The sequence below is a fragment of the Anser brachyrhynchus genome, assembly GCF_964034855.1.
Source record: "Anser brachyrhynchus genome assembly, chromosome: 5".
Taxonomy (NCBI): domain Eukaryota; kingdom Metazoa; phylum Chordata; class Aves; order Anseriformes; family Anatidae; genus Anser; species Anser brachyrhynchus.
This window is the reverse complement of record NC_137699.1, coordinates 57956838-57976806: the sequence shown is the minus strand read 5'-3', so window position 1 is coordinate 57976806 and position 19969 is coordinate 57956838. Positions and strand designations below refer to the sequence as shown.

The 19969-nt window shown below is 43.3% G+C and overlaps 1 long non-coding RNA gene across 1 annotated transcript; it reads right to left on the bottom strand.

Annotated features, from left to right (window-relative positions):
* Nucleotides 1–541: 541 nt before the first annotated feature.
* On the bottom strand, nt 542–6727 carry LOC308195284. The gene is made up of 2 exons (XR_013951390.1): nt 6132–6727; nt 542–789 (listed from the first exon to the last, which is right to left on the bottom strand). It is a non-coding gene; the product is annotated as an uncharacterized lncRNA (long non-coding RNA).
* Between the last annotated feature and the right edge of the window lie 13242 nt (nt 6728–19969).

Genomic DNA, 19969 nt, shown 5'->3' with positions numbered 1-19969 from the left:
CTGCCCTTTGAGACATACATGCATCTTTCCTACCTCAATCCCTATGGATTTCTTTCTTTGGTGTATTGACAAATTATCCACCCACTATCCTAGATCTGCCTTTAGCAAGAGAAATAGCTAGGTCCCCAGAGCATGGTAAGAAAGATAAGGTTATTTCAAAGTGACTCCCTAAACTTTAACTTAAATATCTGGAAGGATGGGGCACTGGCACTCAGCACGTTGTAGGTGTTTCAGTTCTTGTCACTGATATGGGAAACTTGCAGAAGCTGGCAAGAGACCTTGACTAAGAACCATTTCGTCTCCTCAAGCTGTTTTGTTATGTGGACAGGACCTCTAATGCTTTGTGCTGAACTGCTATAAACAGGAAGCATTAACAATAGCTCTGAGACAAGAAGGTTCCCCTGAAAGTCTGTGGCCCAGGTCTTTGGCTGGTGCTAATCAGAGTCATTCAACTGGGTTTCGGGGAACTGCATTGATTACATCAGAACTAGTCCCTGCTCACATATCTCTAGTGGAAAGAACAAGTGACAGCAATGGGAGATTGTGGGGGGAAGTGTTTTATTGTCCAGCTGAATGTTTCTCACAGGTCAGAAAAGAGCCCACTCTAATATTTTTCCAATCCACCCAGTAAATATCCTCTGCTTCACTGGCATTTTGGGATCACCCAGGGGAGGCTCCGGCCTGGTTCATCCTCTGAAAGGCTGGATCCTGGATCACCCAGTGAATCATTTCACCACAGAAAAAATGATTTTCTTATGTATAATTCCAAAGCAACATCTGATCTGTAGTCTGTAAAACAAAGCAAAGTAGCCTGGCAACAATGGACATCTGTTTCACAGGAGTACAAGTGCAGAAAGTGCAAAGCAGAAAAAAATAAATATTATTAATAAAATAAGTGCAATAAACATACATTTCCACCTCTTATGTGACACCTTGTTCACCACTTCACCCCGTATTTTTTGTTTTATCCTTCATCTACTCGTTTTAGAGGCAAGGGATTTTTTTTCCTTAGGTAGGTGCTAGTACCTATCGCAGACTGACTGAGGCTCTTGGCTGCCCTTAGGTGCCGCTACAGCACAGAAAAAATATATCTGCTTTTAATTTGCTCTTTCTCATGTGCGAAACGTAGCTGCTTCACACGCTGTCTTGTGTGTTAGAGTTATGGATGGAAAGGACAGAGTTCATCACATTTGCACTGTACAAGAGTTATGAAGCTCACAGGTCCCCATGGAATAGGCTGCTGGTTTGGGGTTCCAAATTGTTACATCCGAGTGACCCCATATTCCCGAGTTCCCAAGCTGTTCCTTTATTAGCTGTTGCTTCCACACTTAACATATTATTTCTTCTTCCTAGAAGTGGGACCTCACAGTTCAGCTGTTTTGTTCCTTGTGTGGACAGCTTCATAGACGTCCAGTTGATCGATCAAACATTTCCCTACCTCCAGCCTTGCAGGCACTGTGGGTTACAGCTTACACCTTCAGAGAAGTGCCAAAGTGCAGAATACTCCAGGCGTTACAAAGGGCACCAGAAGTAGTTGTTCTTCCACTCTCACCAAAGGCAGAGATCTAGGCAAAATGGTAAAACTGCAGCATAGTGCTCTGTGATGTTTACCATTCTTGAGCATTCTGTAGGTTTTGGTCAGCGATCCTGAGAAGGCCCTCATTGCATCCTATGGATCAGGAGATCTCAGTTTCTCCATCCTATGCAGCCGCTCTCTCTGATCTTCAGATGTGGAAGTAACTACTTTGCTATAACAGCATGCCCTCCTGTTTGTCTATTCTGCCTGCTTCCTCTCTCTGTACATTTCTTAGGGTGAGAACATCCTGGTTTCTTTGTTTTCCCATCTGAGGATTCTCCCTTTCTCTTTAGACCGCAGAGTTTCAGATCGCAGGCCAGATTCATCCTCCAAGACTGGCATTCAAGTAGAACCCAGAGTAGCAGCTTATTTTCCTTGCTGTGCAGCACTTCACAGAGATATGGGCAGGAAGAGTGAAAGCGTTTCAAGGATTCTTCCAGACTGCGACAGGCTCAACTACAACATGCACTGATGCAGCGAGTTCATGAAAATTACCCAAATTCATCAGTTATGCAGAGTTTCTCCACAGCACTCCAGTGACTAAATTCATGAGGTTAAACAAGAGCAAAAATCAGTCCCTGGGATAGGCAGTGACTTGCCCACAGCACCGGAAAGAACAGAGGTGGATTTGTTTCATGCCCAAGGATATGCAATTTCTGCCCTTGAAATCATTTCCTAGAAGGAAAGAGATAAATGAGAGGCCCTGCTTCCCTCCTACTATGGGAAAAATTCTGATCTTGGTTTGCTGAGGTACGCTCGCGCGGCAGGCCAGAACTGTATACATGGGCCTTTCCTGCTCACCTGGAGAACTGTTCCAGATCGTAGGTGCTACCAGCCAGGACCAGGTCAGGGGACAGCATCAGCAGCAGTGGTCAGACCCAGACATATCAGTACCTGTGACCATGCTCGACAATGATGGCAGAAATCCATCCTAAAAAGTTATATATATTTTTTCCCTACGTGTTCAGTCCTCTGAATCTATCCCGTGCAAGTGATGCCAGAGTTAAGGCAATGGGACCTGGGGGTGTGGAAGGAGTCTCTCTAGGGATCCAAGTACGAAGTTTTGGTGCCTAATATTGTACACCCAACTCTGTAAACTGTGGCCAAAGTATTTTAACTAGGCTGGGTAAGGGCTTGCTTCTCATATTGCTTCCTGTGCTTTTGTGCATTGTTACTTCTAAAGTTATTCAAAACATCTAAAGGAGGCTGAAGCAATTACATTGCAACTAAAATAAAGTCCTAATTTTATAATCCACTTCCCCCCTCACCCACACAGAAAAAATCCACAATGAAATATAGTGCATGAGAAAATACAGAATATTCCACCCACCCTTCAACAGTGCGTGTATGAGCACAGCCCTATCACAGCCAGCACCAGGCTGGAGAGCTTTTCATTACCTTAGAATATATATGGGCAGAAGCTTGATAAGCAAATAACAGTGTTCCCAGCACACCAGCCAAGCCCTATGAAAACTAAAAACAATAAATTTATTGAAAGCTTTTTTAAAATAGGAGGAAATTATTACTCATTTGAATTCTGTTCATGTTAAGGTCAATGGTCTTTTTTTCAGATTCTGATTGTTAATATTAGATGAAAGGACATTTCCTTTACATTGTATTTATGAACTCTAATGGCACAAGGAGGATAACAGCCACATACATTGCACACCAGAAACATTTCTGAATTTTGCATTGTTTGAGAATTAGTTCATTACTCATTTTCCTTTGACCTTTAAGTTAAAGCCAGGGTTATTTAAATACATTGGGCCTGGTTCTGTTTTGGGATGCTCAGAGAAATGATACCTTATTTTTACTTTTCAGAATTTTAACACGTGAGAATACATGTTTTGCATTCAGTGAATGTATCCTTAGACTATTCACATGAATAAGACTATGGTTTGAAAAACATTGCTGAGGGGATTCATTTCTCTCATATAAACTTCCAAGAGGCTGTAGAATGGAGCCAGAGCCTCAGTATCTTCTGTTGACTTTGCCAGAACAATTCCTGTTTATCCCACTAAGGTTGAAGACCACAGCACATGGCTGACTGTCCTTATTTCTGCATGCTGAAAAATACCTACATTGTCTATCTTTCCAGGTATTCAGAAGTGAAATTATGATTGCTCAGGTGAGACCTTTCAACAAGTTGCACAAGCACAAAATTATGGTCTTAGGTTTGCTGTGCCTTTCTGCTAACAGTAAACTTAATTTGGCTACTGAAGGTAGCCCAGGAGCTCTTTGTGTGCTCTGTATTATTGAAAAATTATCCACAAAAACTGTACTCCTGATGACGTTTCCATTGTCCAAGAAATTGCCACCTTTCACTCTGATGGTATTACTGTCATTTCATGTCCTCATTAATGATAGCCAAAAGCTTTCCATTCATGTGGAGAATAAAAAGTAAAACCCTTAAATTTTCCTGTGTCTAGGTAGTGGAAATTGCTCAAAATGCATCATTGCAGTAGGTCATTGCTAAGAGGGACCAAAGGGTTTTAAACTGTGTCAAACCTTCATGCAGTTATGGAGCCATTTCAGAGCTACCTTGGTGTTTGTGAGAACAGGGCTTGGCTCTGGTTTTCCCAAATGCTCCCTCCCTTTGCACCAGCTGCCAATGCTGTATCTTTGTCGGTGAGATAATCCAACCATGTGCTTCCCTCCAACATTGCCATCAGCTCTGTGACTTCTACAACACACCGGTGAGCTGGTAGCTTCCTGCGCAAGGTTGTGCCCATCTCTCCTAGGGAACAGAGCACACCCTCTCCTGAAAAGGGAAGGATGGAGGAGGGGTGACCAAGGCTTTCTGGGGCAGCGTCCCCTTGCTGGAGTTCCTCTCTGCCCTCCACCCCATCCTTGTGGCTGGGGCAGATGCAGTTGCACTGTTTGCTGCAGCTGTGGTTGTGCCTCTTCACCTGGCTGCCGAGACATAGCTCTCATTCTTCTGGTGAGAGCAATTCCAGAGTATGTCCTCTTCCTTCTGTAGGCAAACCAGCCTGTAAGCAGCATCTCTGCAACTCGGTAAAATGGGAGTTCAACCCGCTGGTCCCTTGTCTTTCCTTCCCCCCCCCCCCCCTTTTTTTTTCCCAATAACAGGCTGAATTGGGGCCTTCCATCTTGACAAGCGATAGCTTGGCTGCATGTCCTTATGCACACACATCTCCACCAGTGTGTTTGCTGTTCTGATTAAACTGGAGAGACTAATTTGACATTTGTGAGTGGTTTGGAAAGACTCTGAAGTTTCAAAAACATACTCTATCGTAACTGATATCAATACAGAAGCAGTTTGGTCTATGTCCTCCCATGGTACTTGTAAAAGGCATCTAGAAAATACATACAATTTTTAAAGTCATTTAATGGTTTGATTCAAAAACCTTTTCTATTCTCAGATTCATAGTTCAGCAATAGACTCTACGTTTGGGTATCACTGAGAATCTTTAAAATACACACATAATAATAGTTTATCAGCACTTTACCAGTACAAGACGGACTGCCTTCTCCTTCCACTTTCTAATCCCCTCTGCTCGTAGATGATGTACTACCATAAAGCCACAGAGCAGTTTTTCAAAACATTCTAGTTCATTAAGACCTCCCATTAAAGTTTTAGACTCAACTGAAGATTGAGGACTTCATTCAGATTTCAGCGTGTTTTGGCCTATAGAAAGCACAGGCTGCAGTGCTTTGGACACACAGAGCTCATTTCAACTAGAAGCAATATTTCCTTTGTAGTACAAAATCATAGATTTTGTTTATGTTAAAATTTGCAGAAAAGGCATTTGGGGGATGTTTTGCAGCATTCAGAAGCAGAGCAAAGAACATTATTTTCCCCCTTAGCCTTCAGAACTCAGATATCTAAGGGCAGCTTAAAGTGAAAGACATTGTGAGGATGTCATAGGGCTGCCCTCACTCTAAAATAACAATAATACACAAATAGTTCTGCTATTGAATAGGATTGGGTAATCCTTTGTACTTTTAGTATTTCACCATCTGCCGTGTCTAAAAAGAAGTACATGTAGCCAGGAGCACTGTGAAAGATAGGCAGGCGAGGGATCACGACCCCTGCTTTTGACCTTGATGCTGAGAACTCACATCTCAAAGAGATCTAGGACTGCAAACCTGTCACTAGTCCTGCCCTTCAGAGGTAGACAATTGGCAGGGCATAGATTTGTCTCTGTAAAAATGAGAAACTGTTGTGAGGGTGCAAGGAGGGGACACCAGAGAACAACAACTGCATTTCAAAGTACCCAACTTACTCCCCTCAACCCTCCTATCAGCATTTCCCTTCTCTCATTTCCATACTGAAGGCAGATGTAAGGCTGTGAAAGATGTTCAAGATGTGGCATCCATTTGGAAACTTCCCAGGCAGTTGTACTAACATGTTTTTAAAGACTGCCTGTAGGTCTTTCATCTGGATTAGCTGCACATTCTTTCCTTGACTCTTTTTTTTTTTTTTTTTTTTGTACTGAAGAGCTCACTCACTTTTATCCGCTGCAGGACAAAGTTCCCCTTAAATCCCCACCTTAGAACTAGCTAATTTACACAATAGAAGAGGCTTGCTTACCACGGCCTTTGCATCTGTATTTACACACACAGGGCACCTGGATCCGAGTGAAGCTTCTTCTGGGGACTGACTTCCCTTTTGCCAATCAGAAGTACATTCCAGAGCTTCACTCACTTTAAGTTCACACCAAATATGCAAGTTCAGCTGTCTTATTCATGGGAGTAAGGCAAGCAAGAGCTGGCCTCCTACTTGACTTCACATATGAGCAAGACCTGTCTTTTTTTTTTTTTCTTTTTCCTTTTTTTCTTTTCAAGTGCTAGAACATGTAAGCAGAGGTTTCTGCTTTCAAAGAAAGCACTGGTGGATGCATCACACCAATCATGTTGTCCTGGGCTACTTCTCTTTTATTAGGTTGTTCTTTTATCATTGAAGAGGAAAATAATATAGATGGAAAAAATTCAGGAAGATCTATGCCAGACACATAAAGCTGAGGTGTTCGTGTTTTGCAAATTGTTTCTTCTCCTGTCTGCTCGTTGATAATGGGGTTTTTGACACTGAGCCACAAAAGAAAAAAAATATTGCCTGCCTTGGCCAGCCTATTGAAACACATCATCTCCTCTTTCCGATCTGTTTCCAGTCCCCTCATTAATCCTTCTTTCCTGCCCAGCTTAACTCTCCCATCCTGTTATCTTTGCTCCATGATTTTTCACAAGACAAAGGTGATGCCTACCATACTAAATTCCTCCAAGAAACCTGGCAAAAGGAGAACATGGCAAGAATCTGCAGGTAAACAGAAACATGAATGGCTGGCCTTAAGCAATACTGATATTTCTGTAGTGATATATAAAGGAACTGCAATGGAAAGCCAGACCTTTGGCTCAGTGGGGCTAGTAACTTGTTTTTAGATGTGGCTGCTAATTAATCTTTCAAAGTAAGATGAAAAGTACTTGTGTTACAGCTGAGCCACAGTGTAATGCTACACAGAGGAAATTTTTTGTTGACCTTACAAACTCAGCAAGATATGTCATTATTATTATGGTATTGTCTGAATCCAAATACCTACAAGTGTTATCAATCAACATCAAATAAACGAGTCCTACACAAAATCCAGGTCAACAAATTTGTGTATGAGACTATGTAATTGTGTCATTGGTCATGATATGCTGCCCCTTAAAAATTTTAATTTCCCTTCTTTTTGGAAAGATTGAAATAAATGATCTGATTGTCTTTGACCCAGCAAAGGGAAATGAAATAAGAACAGCTGGGTAGGTCAAGGAGATGAGTCATGCTACAGTCAACTCATCAAAAAGGGCCAGAGATCTGGACTACAGGAATTTGGACAGCTGAGTGGGAGTAAAACAATTTCAAGTGTATTAGAGTCCTATCCAAATCCCTTAAAATGGGCTTTGGTTCTTGCAAAGCACCGGGCCAAATAGAAGTCAGAAGAAAACTGGTGTTATTTTGTTGGAGATATTTGACTAAAGGGGAAAAGAAATCACTTTTAACAAAATATTCAGTGGAAAATGTCAATCCTTTATTTGAAAATATGGGCTGCTGTCTGAAAGCCTGGAATGTTTTAGCAAAAGAATTGTTGCAGTAAAATCCAAACTAATTTTGGTGAAACCAACAGTCTATCAGAAATGGTTTCAAAAGATTTCTTAGTCTGCCTTGATGCAAACTTTTTGGATTGTTTTTCCTGAAATATATTATACAGACCTAAAAGAATACACCAAAATACTGGCAAGCATTACAAATAACACATATGCTTTCATTTAACTATTAATGGTATTAATGCTAGAAAGAGCAAAATGTGCTCTTTTACATGTATCTGATTACTTCCATTTATAAATCTGGATTTGCTTTAATACTGATCTTCTAGAACAGGACACACCCTTGAATGCTTCACACTTTTTCCCCTATAAATCATGTGTAAACTCCTTCCCTTGGCCCAAAACATCTGTCTGCAACACTGTTCCTGCTCTCTTCCACCATTTCTGCTGCTTATCTATTCAGTTCATGCTAGTGTCCACAAGTAATGTCATAGTGATGTCTCAAACCAAAACAAAACAATTGAGGATGAGAGAAAAAAAGCTTTTGAGTCCACAGGACCTCAGGTAATGCCATAAATACAACCGTGCAGCATGCCAGTGGGATAGCTGAAAATTCTCTTCAGGTCAATGGAGATCAGGTAAAATTGGAGGCAAGCAAAGGCAGGCAAACAGTCTTTGGATTAAACACACAGTTTTTTGCTCCATGATTTTGCCTCAGGTTCATTTTCAAGTTTATAAGGTTTTTTAATTATAGCTCCACTGTTTGAGGTTTTATTGGGGCTTTTTGTGTCTCTCTTTCTTTTTGGGGGGGAGGAGGAGTGGGTAAAAAGAATATCGAAATATGATAAACGTTCAGACAATCTGGCGGGAAATATTTCCCAAAACCAAGAAAAACAAAGATGAAGAAAGAACCAGCATCTCACATTGCCCTTACGAGTCATTTCAGTGTTGAGGATAATTGTTTTTTTTCACGAGGAACAAGAAGGAATGCAAATGCAACAGCAACATCTCTGAAGAACCAAGACATATCACTGTGTTGACCAGTACACGAACTCCCATTAACTCATCAGATAGCTGCATGGTGGGCTGTATTTAAGTATCGTGCAACTTCAAGAGAGCAATGAGTGATTCAGATCATTGACTGTTGTGGAGTCTCCATCGTTGGAGCCACTCCAGTCTCAGCTGGATCCAACCCTGAGCAACCTGATCTAACTTTGAAGTTGCATCTGACTTTGAAGTTGGCTCTACTCTGAGTGGGCATTGGACCAGGTAACACTGAGAGGCCCCTTCCAACCCAAGTTTTTCCATCATTCTCTCCAAATCTGCTCAAATGAGTTATTTGTATAGCTAGAATGACTAAATAAGCATAGTAATAATGTGTTAGTACAGCAGCTATACGCAGCAACGTGAGTATTGTCTCTGTTTCCAAGCATGAAGACGAGATGAGAGAGTTGCTAAAGTCATGATGATCTAAGGATATAAACAAGGCAGTTGACTGGAAGGTATGGTAGTATCTTTTTATTAAGCCAACTGATAAGGATGGAAAAACAAAGATAAGATTTGGGGCATGTAAGCCTTTTTCAGGTCTGCTTTTTCATGTCAGGTCATCTTCAGTTGATCTTGTAAATAATCATAATTACTGCAGTGCTAAATTATGTAGAGATGGTGACTCTATGCATATAATTACTCAAGAAAATGAAGAATGTGAGCTTAGTCTTTAAAATCTATGTTAAAGAGATGTACAGCCTGGAGCAAAAGGAGCATTGAGTTAATTTTGAAATGAAATATAGTGTAAAGGTAAATTCTACAAGTTGGATTTCAAAAGTCACTTTAATTTACAGGTTGAAGTTGAATTTCCTTGGGATACTCTGCACAGACTGCAAAACTGCTGCTCAGTTCATTGGAAATGGTAGTGTTTGCTAAGAGAGGCCCTGGTTTTGGACAGCAGAAGACATTTAGGTCAGAAGAAAAAAAGTCTTCACTAGTAGGGATAGGGTGCATTCAAAGAGTCTCCCAGTGCTGTGCCTACCTCATGCCAGCCCTGTGAGTCATTCTTTATACAAGAAATAAATTTATCCATATTATACATACTTAAATGAAGAAGACAGGCTTTTTATTATTATTTATTTATTTTAGAGAGATGTCCTTTTTTCTTCAACTGTTCAACATTAAGACATCTCCCAAGTGCTGTGTGGCAGCTGTGTGTATCCAGCATTCACAGAGCTGTCTGACCATGTCAGGGCTGGTCTGTACCCTGGACAAATCCATATTTTTGCCCTCATAATCACCCTTAGATTATTTGCTAAAAAGTCCCTGCCTTTCAGCAGCAGATTTATTTGCTTAGACTCTGAGGGGAACCCCAAAGCCTCCTCTCCTTCTGTTTCCTGAATGCCTCCATCACCATGCAGCTCAGTCTCCATCAGCACTCCTCCTGTGGCCCCTCATCCTGTGGGTTAAGTAAAGGTGAAGTTACCCTGGGGAGGGGAGGCGGGGTTGTTGTATCTTGGACTTGTTTCTAAGTGATGGTATTTTTAAAGAACCCAGGGTTATAGGAGGGGTGTCCAAAATCAGACATCAATTCTGAGAAAAGTCACAACGTGGAAGCTGGAAAAGGCACAAAGGACCCAAAGCCCACCGGATCAATGGAAGGATGTGCAACAGCCTAATCTGATGAAGCACGGGGCAATGAGACTCTCAGAAGCTGAAGCCTTTGATACATGAGCCCTGTAGCAAAGATTCCCTGGATGCCATCAAGGTGAACTGAGGTTAGCAGGGAGCAGATAAACACAGGAGGCTGCAGACTTCCATCCACCTGATGAGGGAGCACAGTTTGCTTTCATCTGAGCGGGGCCCTGTGTTTTCTAAACATTTCAGATGCTGCACTTTTGTTTTGGTTTGGTTTTCGTTATTAAAAATGCAGCAAATGAAACCCCCAGAAAAGAAGCAGGAGGGAGAGCTGCTCCCACATTTTCACCTCTAGGTGGATTGCGTGACCCTGCCCACTGCCCCACCTCGAGTGACTAACAAAAACATAAATCCCTGTGGGACACGGGAAGATGCTGTTTTTATGTACCAGCAGAGCACGCCTCAGGAAAAGGTATGAAATCATCGCCGAGGAATCTCAGCATTTGTATGCAGCTCCAAAGTAATCTCCATTTTCTGTTTACTGCCCAGGTAAATCCCTTTATTTCTTGGGTGCTGCATATTCGAGTTCCTACTTATCACAGACACAACAGACATTTTATTCTTCTTGCAGCTGCATCCTGTACACTCAGAGGTGCCCCATGCTCTCTCAGATTTTCCTTTCTATTCTCTTTATTGGCATAATTTTCTTCACTGAAGGACTACAGAAACATTTTGTTTGCACAGGAAACAATGACATATACCAGAGCCACCATGAACATCCTGTTATCTGTAAGCAACGCTCCCTATGCTTATTTTTCACAAAGAATAGTTTAAAACTCCCAGACAAAAGTGGATTGAAAACTCATTTAGTTACCATGAATCTGTCCGGTTTTTATCAGGTCTGCTATTGCTCTGAGTCCTGTAAGCCTCTGAAATCCATCCTCGGTGAATCAATATGGGGCATCCAGGACTCCACTGCAGGGAGGAAAGTTCCCCACGCCTTGCAGCTCAGCATTTAGGCAGGGACACCTGTACCAGGTGCCTGGAGAACAGAGACCAGTCCAGCAGTGTAAACCCCTCCATTCCCTGTGTACATCTACTACATATGTATTTTTTTCAGTCATGCACCAGGTCAGCACATTTTCTGCAAAACAGCAGCTGATTGGGAACACCCCCTTGACACCTACACAGGCTCCAAATATTTAACGCTCAATTCAGTATGAGGTGAGAAACAGCACTTTTAACTCACATATGACTTGTGGGTAGCACTTGTGACTGTCAGTCCTTGTGTGCCAAGGCAAGAAGCATGCAGATTAGGGAGCTGTGGCCATCACCCTACAGACACCCTCAGTCCAGGCAGATTACCTGAGCTGAGGACATCACGGGGAGGATGTCTGTTCCTGTGAGCTGCTCGGGGTGGACCTGAGCAGGGGTCCCTAGGAGCCGTGGCACAGCCCACAAGGCTGTACTCCGTGGCTGTACTCAGCTGCGTTCCTGCTCATGCTCCTTTCTGTAGGTGCCATGACTGCAAAGTGCTGCTCTACCAATTCATGTCACTTTCAGTCTCCCTCTCTGACCCTGCCTTTTCCAAGGCACGAAGATAGGTTTGTTAACACAGTGCTAGCTACCATGAGGTCAAGAAATCACACCTTTTGCCTTGTGCTGGGAAATCTGTGGGTGTTGGAGTTATATATATATATAAATACACGCACACGTGTGTATATATAAGTGTATATATATCCTGTATCTATATATATATACGTATCTATATCTACTTACATATATGTGTGTATGTATAGCTTAAGCCTTATCTGTAGAAGCAGGTTAATATGCCCCCCCCCCTTTTTTTTTTTTTGAAAAACAAACATTTATTGCTGACTTGTCAGGCATATTCCTTTTTTTTTTTTTTTTTTTAACTTGGCCAGTTCTTAGAGTACAATAGTACATTGGCCATCTGTGCAGAGGAGAAGAGGGTTTTAATGAATAGACAAAGCAGGGAATGATTGACTGATTGGGACTGTTTCCCAGTCTCATTCATACCAGCCATACAATGGAATCACTCCCCATTTACACCACCAGAAGTGAAAGGAGAATCACGTCTGTTTTGAGTTCATTCCTCAGAAGCTCGGATCATCCTCCTGGGCAAAAGACTTTAAAGCACGTGCTGCTGAAGCCAGGCTATCTAGTTTATTCAGTACATACCCAAGCCTTTTATACTTGCTAGTAAAATTAGCTTCTCCTCGGCCCCTCTGATGGTGTCACGCAGCAGACGTGGCCTTTGTATAGGGCTAGGACAGTTTGTGTCCGGACAAACTTGTTTATGCAACCCAGTATGCCCCTTCCTTTTTTTGTCCCCATGTATAATGACAAAGTTCTAGGCACGTGGGCAGATCACTTTCTTTCCCCTTTTGTCAGAGTACAAATTTACAACAGCCTGTTTGCATACCGTGCGCTGGATTTTAATCAAGTTCACTGTAAGGAGAGATAATAAAAATGAGAACCATGATTACTTCACAGTTGATTTCATTTGAATAAAGAGCTGCTCAATGACAGATGGTTTCTAGAGCTGCTCTATATGTGAGCTGCCATGATGTTGAATAGTAAGAAGCACAAGAAAGTATGCTGCTGTGGTCTTTGGATCCTTACTTTGTCTTATCTATATTCATGTTTTATTCAGGGAGGAAATTAGATTCCACACCATTTTTTATTCAGAAGAGAAGGTTGGAAAGGGATAATACACAGTATGCAAACCTGCCAGCTTCTTTCGGATCAGGTCCACAACCCTCTCCTCTGCCAATACAGCTTTCAGAGTATTCTCCAACAGCAAAACACCTTGTTGCAAATGTAGCTCATACCAGGAGAACTGTGCTTTTTCCAGTGTGACTTGTTTCACCTCCACCCTCAGCCCAGGGGCAAATGTGATATCCCAAAAAAGCAAAGCAAGGGTGTCCTGTGTGAGGACAGGGCACCTCTCTGCGCTGCCTGATGTGGCTGCACCTGCAAATCTTTGTAGCACAGACATGAACTGCAGTCTGTATCCACTGGCTTTTCACTTGGGTACTTCTGTCAGTTTATTTTGCCATATTTATATGCTCCAGTATTACACAACATTATTGAGGACTTTATTTTCAGAGTGTCATTCTGTGGCAGCCATGCCCCTCTGGCATATAATGAGGGAGTATATAAAATATCCAATACAGACTGGTGCTTGCAAGTTTTCTTGTCTGCAAAACCACAGGTCTGCTGGCCACAACTATCATTTGTTACCTCTTCTTGCAAAATCTTGGTGACATTCTTGTTGGAACGAGTAGCTTTCATCAACAAATTAGAATAAAGTTTTTCTTAAACACAATATTGTTTGCCCCCCACACACCCTTTCTGATTTCTCATTGACTGCGTGACACATTATTCTGATTGACTCTGTTCTGAGCTGTAATGGAAAATTGTTTACCTGATGAATCAAAATGATAGACTTGCTTTGTATTTGGAACTGTTTTCCCATTAAATGAGAACAAGTTCAATTTCTGAACATTCAGTGAATAGACAGGAAGGTCAAGTTTTGCAGGGAGAGGCAGCAGCTTTTATTAGAACAGCTGTTGCACTTGGAAGGGTTAGATACAGGTTTTCTGAGCACACCACCAACCTGTTATCTAGAAAGTACTGATCTTCAAAATTAAATACAGCTGAAAACCATTGCTCTGAATTCAGGTAATACACTGGGAAGACCACTTGAGATAAAAGCTAGTTGGTGCCTGTGGCTTGTTAGTGTCAGAAGGGAATGCTAGTGAAAGCAGACTGCAGAAGGGCATTAGCTCGTGGGGCTCAGGGAGAATGAGGCAATTTGTCACCTGAGGAACACAGATGGATTCACTGAGAATAGTTAGTGAGGGATTAGAACATGCCATAAAACACTATCTTTACTGCATCCACAAATTTTGCATCCAGTAACGATTAAATCCGAGAGGTAAATATTTCAGCTCCTAAGGCCTCATCAGTGGGAGTATTTCCAGTGGCTTTAAAATGCTTTGAATTGCGCTCACATAGAGCACATTCATCTCGTAGGCTTTTGGACAAAACTTTTTTGGCTGTTGAATCACGGGTTCAGCTAGTGACCACCTGTGACTCTTGAGATCACTGTGATTATTAGCTTAGGCAAATGCACTTGTCTTCCATTCCTCCTTCCTGTCTCCATTTATCCTACCGGGGCATTCACCTGTTGTACATCGTCTAAATCCTTGATTAGGAGGTCTCCGGGTCAGGGCCTGTCTTTGTGTCCTTTGTTAGATCTCTTCAATATTAATCCCTTTCACATTGGCACTATATGAAAGGTGGATTCCTCGCAAATTCTTATTAAGTACCCAATTAATAAGAGCAAGAGCGTGTTAAGAGCATAGCACAGAGACAATGCTCCATTCAGATGCTGCCTGAAATCTCGATGCTGATACTGTCATTTGAGTGAAGCCTGTCTAGGGCTGGGGGTGAATCCCATGGTGAGCACTAGGAGAGGATTATTAGCAGGACTGGATTTTTTGTTGTTGTTGTTGTGGAATTCAGGGGTTTTATGTGTGTGATTAAGTAAAAATAACACTTTATTTTTTTGGTTTTTCTCTGTGTACCATTTATACAGATTTTATTTTAGAAATTTAGACAGAAAAAAAAAAAGTTTAATTGGCCTAAACATTAGCCCCCAAACCTGACCATTATCAGTGGCTTCATTCTGCTTTGCACCTTCTTCAGAATCACACCACAGCACAGAGCCTTTTATTGTCACTCATGGCCGATTTGGGGAACAGCCCATCCAGCATGCTCTCCTGGGATATCCGTGTTTCTCAGTGACTCATCAGCTCCCCTGTGCCAAAGGATTAATGAAGTTCAGATGATGTCAGACCCTAAATTCGAGTAGAGCAGAATCCCTAGGAGCATCAGTAAGGAACCTCGTGGCAGATAAGCACTGGTAAAAAGGGGGTTGTTTTAGTCTGACACAAGGAACTGTCAAGGGATGGTTGACCACACGGGCAAGAAAGATGAAGGCGAAAGTTATGGTAGGCCTGGCTGGGACTGCAGGTTGAGAGAAAACCCTGTGTTTTACCTGAAACAGCAAACTGAGGTGCCAAGCTACACTATTTATTTCAGTGTAGAGGGCTCCAAACTTCTGGAAGGAGGCTCATGTCTGGGAAAAAAAAAAAAAAAAGTCTCCACCAATGCAAACATCAGAAAACACAGGCGTGTGTGGAGTGCCTTGAGTTTCTGGCTCCACCACAGCAGTGCCTCGAAAAACTATTCCCACGGTGCACCTCCGGCCGTGGATGTGAGGTGATAAAGGCAGGCTTCTGTGCACTCCTAAAGATGCTGGGTGCTCATTTTGCCATTCATTACCCTGTAGAGCAGCCTTTAGGCTGCTCTGAATGGTAACAGGTGCTTCGGGCCCCATTGTGCCGTCCCAGCTGTCAGGGATTTCTGGGGACCAGAGAGTGAGATTGTGTAGGAGTTGCTTTAGTGGCTCTTTGCCATTCAGGAATTCTTTTGCGCCAAGGGAATCCTCCAACAGCTGTTTGGGCTGGCTTGGTGACAGCTTTGTGCTGCCGGAGCTGGGCAAAGCCGCCCCAGCTGGGCCAAGGATCTGGCTCCTTGCATGTAACTTGCTTATTTAGGCCTGTCGCCCTGTTTCGTAGGTAATCTCTGCTACTGTTAGTGAATGCGGCGAGCTGCTGAAATCGGTGGCCTTTGCCAAAGAGCAAAATACCAACTGATGTAATTGGAATGTGAGATCTGCAACGCTTGAAAATTCTGCCAGAAGCTTGTTAAATGGAGATGGCATCTCATTAAAGGGAAGAATGGGGTCTCTGTGCATGTTTTCTGTCCTCACTCTGGGCAATGGATCTCCAGCAAGTTTCCTCTGCAAGCGATAAGCATCTGAAAGAGGAGATGTAAAAAACAAAGAGCTGGGTCTGTGGGTGAAATGTGTAGGAGCAGGCCTACTGTGCTCAAGGATGCCATGTCCAGGTGCAACAAATGAAGACCTGGCTGAGAGCTACGTGTCCCTTGCAAACAAAGCTATGTTTTGCCGTGCCATGCTCTTGGTTTGTGCATGTGCCCTGAATGTCTTTCCTCATCCCTTTGTGTCACTGCCTATTCAGGAGCCACGAGGAACATATCATAAGGCCAGCTAGCAACAGTGTCTCCGCATCTACTGAGTCATGACCGGCGACGCAATCTTCGAGGATCAGCTGTTTGATTATCCAGAGAGCATGTGGCTTTACTCAGCTGCTCCAAGCAAAAAAAAAAAAGCCAAGAAAGACAACTGACCAATTGTCAACAAGTGTGGACAGTGAGGCAGGAGGGAGAATACACGTGACTGGTTTCTGAGTATGGTCCTTCAGAATCCAGTCAAAATAGAACTTGCTTGAGCTGTCTCATGTCCTGTTTTATTTATATATACAAATATTTTTATATTTGTCCTTATTCAAAGGGGAGTAGGACACCATATACTGTGAATGGAGCAATGCACCCAAGCACTTGGAAATCCAAGAAGTGCCTTGTAGCTAATTCATATGACATGACACATCTCCCCCAGTGCATTGTTGATGGGCTATCAGGTCCCAACAAAGCTGTGAGGAAATTAAGTGGCACGAAACAAAGCCCATGCTACTGAGCAAGCCCATTATTTGCCTGATGCAAAATGTGTAAATACTGAAATAGGCTAAGCAACTGCAGCTTAAAATAAGATTTTTTTTTCCGTTCTTGCCTGTATTTTGTAGCCTAATGGATTAAAGTGCAAAGCTGACAAGCTGCTTTAAAGAGATATTCCCTGTGGGACATTAAAAAGTCTTCATACGTTTCACTAGACAAAACAGACAACCACCTCCCTGTCTTTGCTCAGAGCAAAAATGGGGCTGTGTTTTATATTCTGTGCTACTAAAGGATATGCTTTATTCCAGTAACTGGACAGAGGAAGGATACTCAGTAGATAGGCATCATCTAGAAATTACAGTGTTTGCCGTTATTTGAAGTACATCTCCCTTGGGAGGATGGTAAGAGCATTCACTTCCCTCTGTTGTAAATGGTTACAGAATTACGTGGCCTGGATCCATCCATGAAATTAATGCCTTGAAGGAACCTTCCCAAAGGAAGAGAGGTAAACATGATCCTGTGGTTTCCATCTATTTCTTCCTGGACCTTACAGAAGACACTGCTTATAGATGGTGCCCCAATGGGATGCCAGGTTGGCCACCAAGGGGTTTTGTCCCCCAGGCAGCCCTTCAGGGCTCACCTGGGAAAGGCAGACAAGCCAGGAGCCCACCATGTGCTGTCTCCAGGCTGTCTGCTGGGGAGCATGTGGCAGGCATGGGGTGTCCCTGCAGGTCCCCTCGGAGTGGCCATATCCCCAGAAAGAAACCTCTTGGCTGTGAACCTCCCACCTCCATCCCTCTTTCCTCCAGCGCCATCATGGGAGGCTTCACCACATCGACCACATGATGGATGGGGCCTGCGCTTGGACGAGGGGCACCCTGCAGACATTTCATCGCCCGGGGCTTTGGCACCCCCATTTCCCACTGCGGGGGAAGCGAGTGCCCGCATCCGGGGAACCGAGCTGCGGGGAACTTTCCCACAGGAGGGAAGAGACTGGGTGGGTTTGGAGCCAGGGCTTGCAGCTATTTGAATGCTGTCTGTCTCTACAGACTGCATCTTCACCCAGAGCCAGCACTTGGAGGGGCTGGAGGGAGGGATGGACTCCCCCTGGGGGTGATATCCTCCCTGCTAGGGAGTCTCCAGGGTTTTTAAGCGTAGGCTGCAGAAATCTTTTTGATTTGTAGATACAAGTTGATCTCCTTTGAAAGAAAACAATCCTTCTTTTTTTTCTTTCTTCCTTTTTTTTTTTTTTTTTTTTTTTCCCTTCTCCAGGCTACTTTAAAATCTTCTTCTCCCACAAGGGCTTTATCCAAAGAGAGAAGACACCTCATTGCATTAAAGAGAAGCCCGCCGAGTGTGAGCCATTGCATCGAACCCAAAATAAACCTGGAAAACATTGCCAAAAATAATAATAATGAAAGAAAGTGTCTGTGTGCTGTGAGAGAATATTTTGCAAGCAAATTAAAATAGGAAAGCAAGGGGAAGCTTTTCTGAAGTGGGGCCCAGAGGAACTTTTAAGGCAAAACCTGAGAGATGCTGACCCAACTTCTGCCCCTCCTGCTGCCGTGCTGCAGAAACCTCTCAGGCCTCGTGGCTCTGCCCCATCACACGCATCTCCTTTCCCCATGATCCAGCGTGCTGAATCCGTCCTGCTGCCCCCACTGCACTATCCCAGTGAACACAGCAGCTCTGTGCATGAAGCTCAGTGCAGGAGCATGCCCTGAATTTACCCAGCTCTGAGGTTAGAGCATAGTGCAAGTTAGGAAGAATATCTCCAACCTCCTCTGAAAGTCTCAGCTTATGCCACCCCAACCTGTTTATACAGGAAGAGGGCCAGCTATGGCTTTTCCATGCAGCACTTTTTGTCTGCTTGAGCATGAGTAACATCAGCTCATTGATATTTTTTACGTTTTAATAAAATGCAACAAGCGTTTTAGGAACAGCACGCATTTACATTTTCTCCTTTGGTCTCAACCGCCTTAACAATTAGCAGTGCTGAATGCTAGCAGTCACTAGGATTGACTTACAGTTGCTGGTGATGATGGACCAGATAGGAGAGAGAATACTGTTTTCTCAACGCTACTTTTATCTCATACTTTAAACCCCCATCAAAGAATTTCATGCATATTTTTCTACATATTGCAACTTGTTGTAGGGGCTGGACTTGGATACACTTTTTAGTTAATTGCTGCTTCACTTTGTATTTTATTTAAAATACACCAGTTCTAAGAAGCTCTGCTAGGAGGTTATTGTCTTAGACACTACATAAATGTCAGCTATGTGTTCATTTGCTCCTTTCTTTCTTTATTCTTTTTTTTTTTTGGGGGGGGGGGGGCAGGTTAGGCTTTTTCTCTAGGCCATTCCCCTTTCTCATTCAGTCCTCAAACCTCTGTTCCAGCCCTTCTAGCTTCCAGCGGAGCATCCTCCTACCATTAGTGATGTAGTTCCAGAATGCACACATTTCTTAGGGCTGAGATAAGAATCTTTGGGGTTTTCTTTCAGCAGCCTCTCTTCCTTTGGCCACAATTAGAAATGTTGTTGCTGATTGTCGCTGTTCATAAGCAACAGATCTGAACCACTTCGATTCACAAATTCATCTCCTGTGTCCCCGTGGAGCTAATCCTGTAATTGGATCCAGACACAGAAGCCACATGCACACTGGTAAATTAAACATGCCCAGCGGTGTTCCTGGGCACTGCGGCCAGTTGGCATGGAGCAGGCAGCGTCTGTGCTAGTGACCCACCTAGTTTTAAGGTGTTTGCATGGTAGCTGCTTATGGGAAATGGTTCCTGGGCTGATCTAAGCGCTGTGTCCAGGATTAGTGTTAGAATGGGCCAAATTCACACCAGGGATGCTCTAACAGGCTGATAGTGCAGGCACTCCTGGCCCAGCACCTGGGAATGCTTCTGGTGTACCTGGACTTATTAACACTGCCGTGGCTGCCTGAGTGTCTGACTCCAGAGACAGTGCAAGCACACGGATCAGCCCCCTGCTTCACCTGCAGATCAGCCCCCTGCTTCACCTGCAGGAGCCGTCGGCACTGCAGTGCCACCCACCCCTGCTGTTCGTAATGGCATACCTCCGCAATTGGTG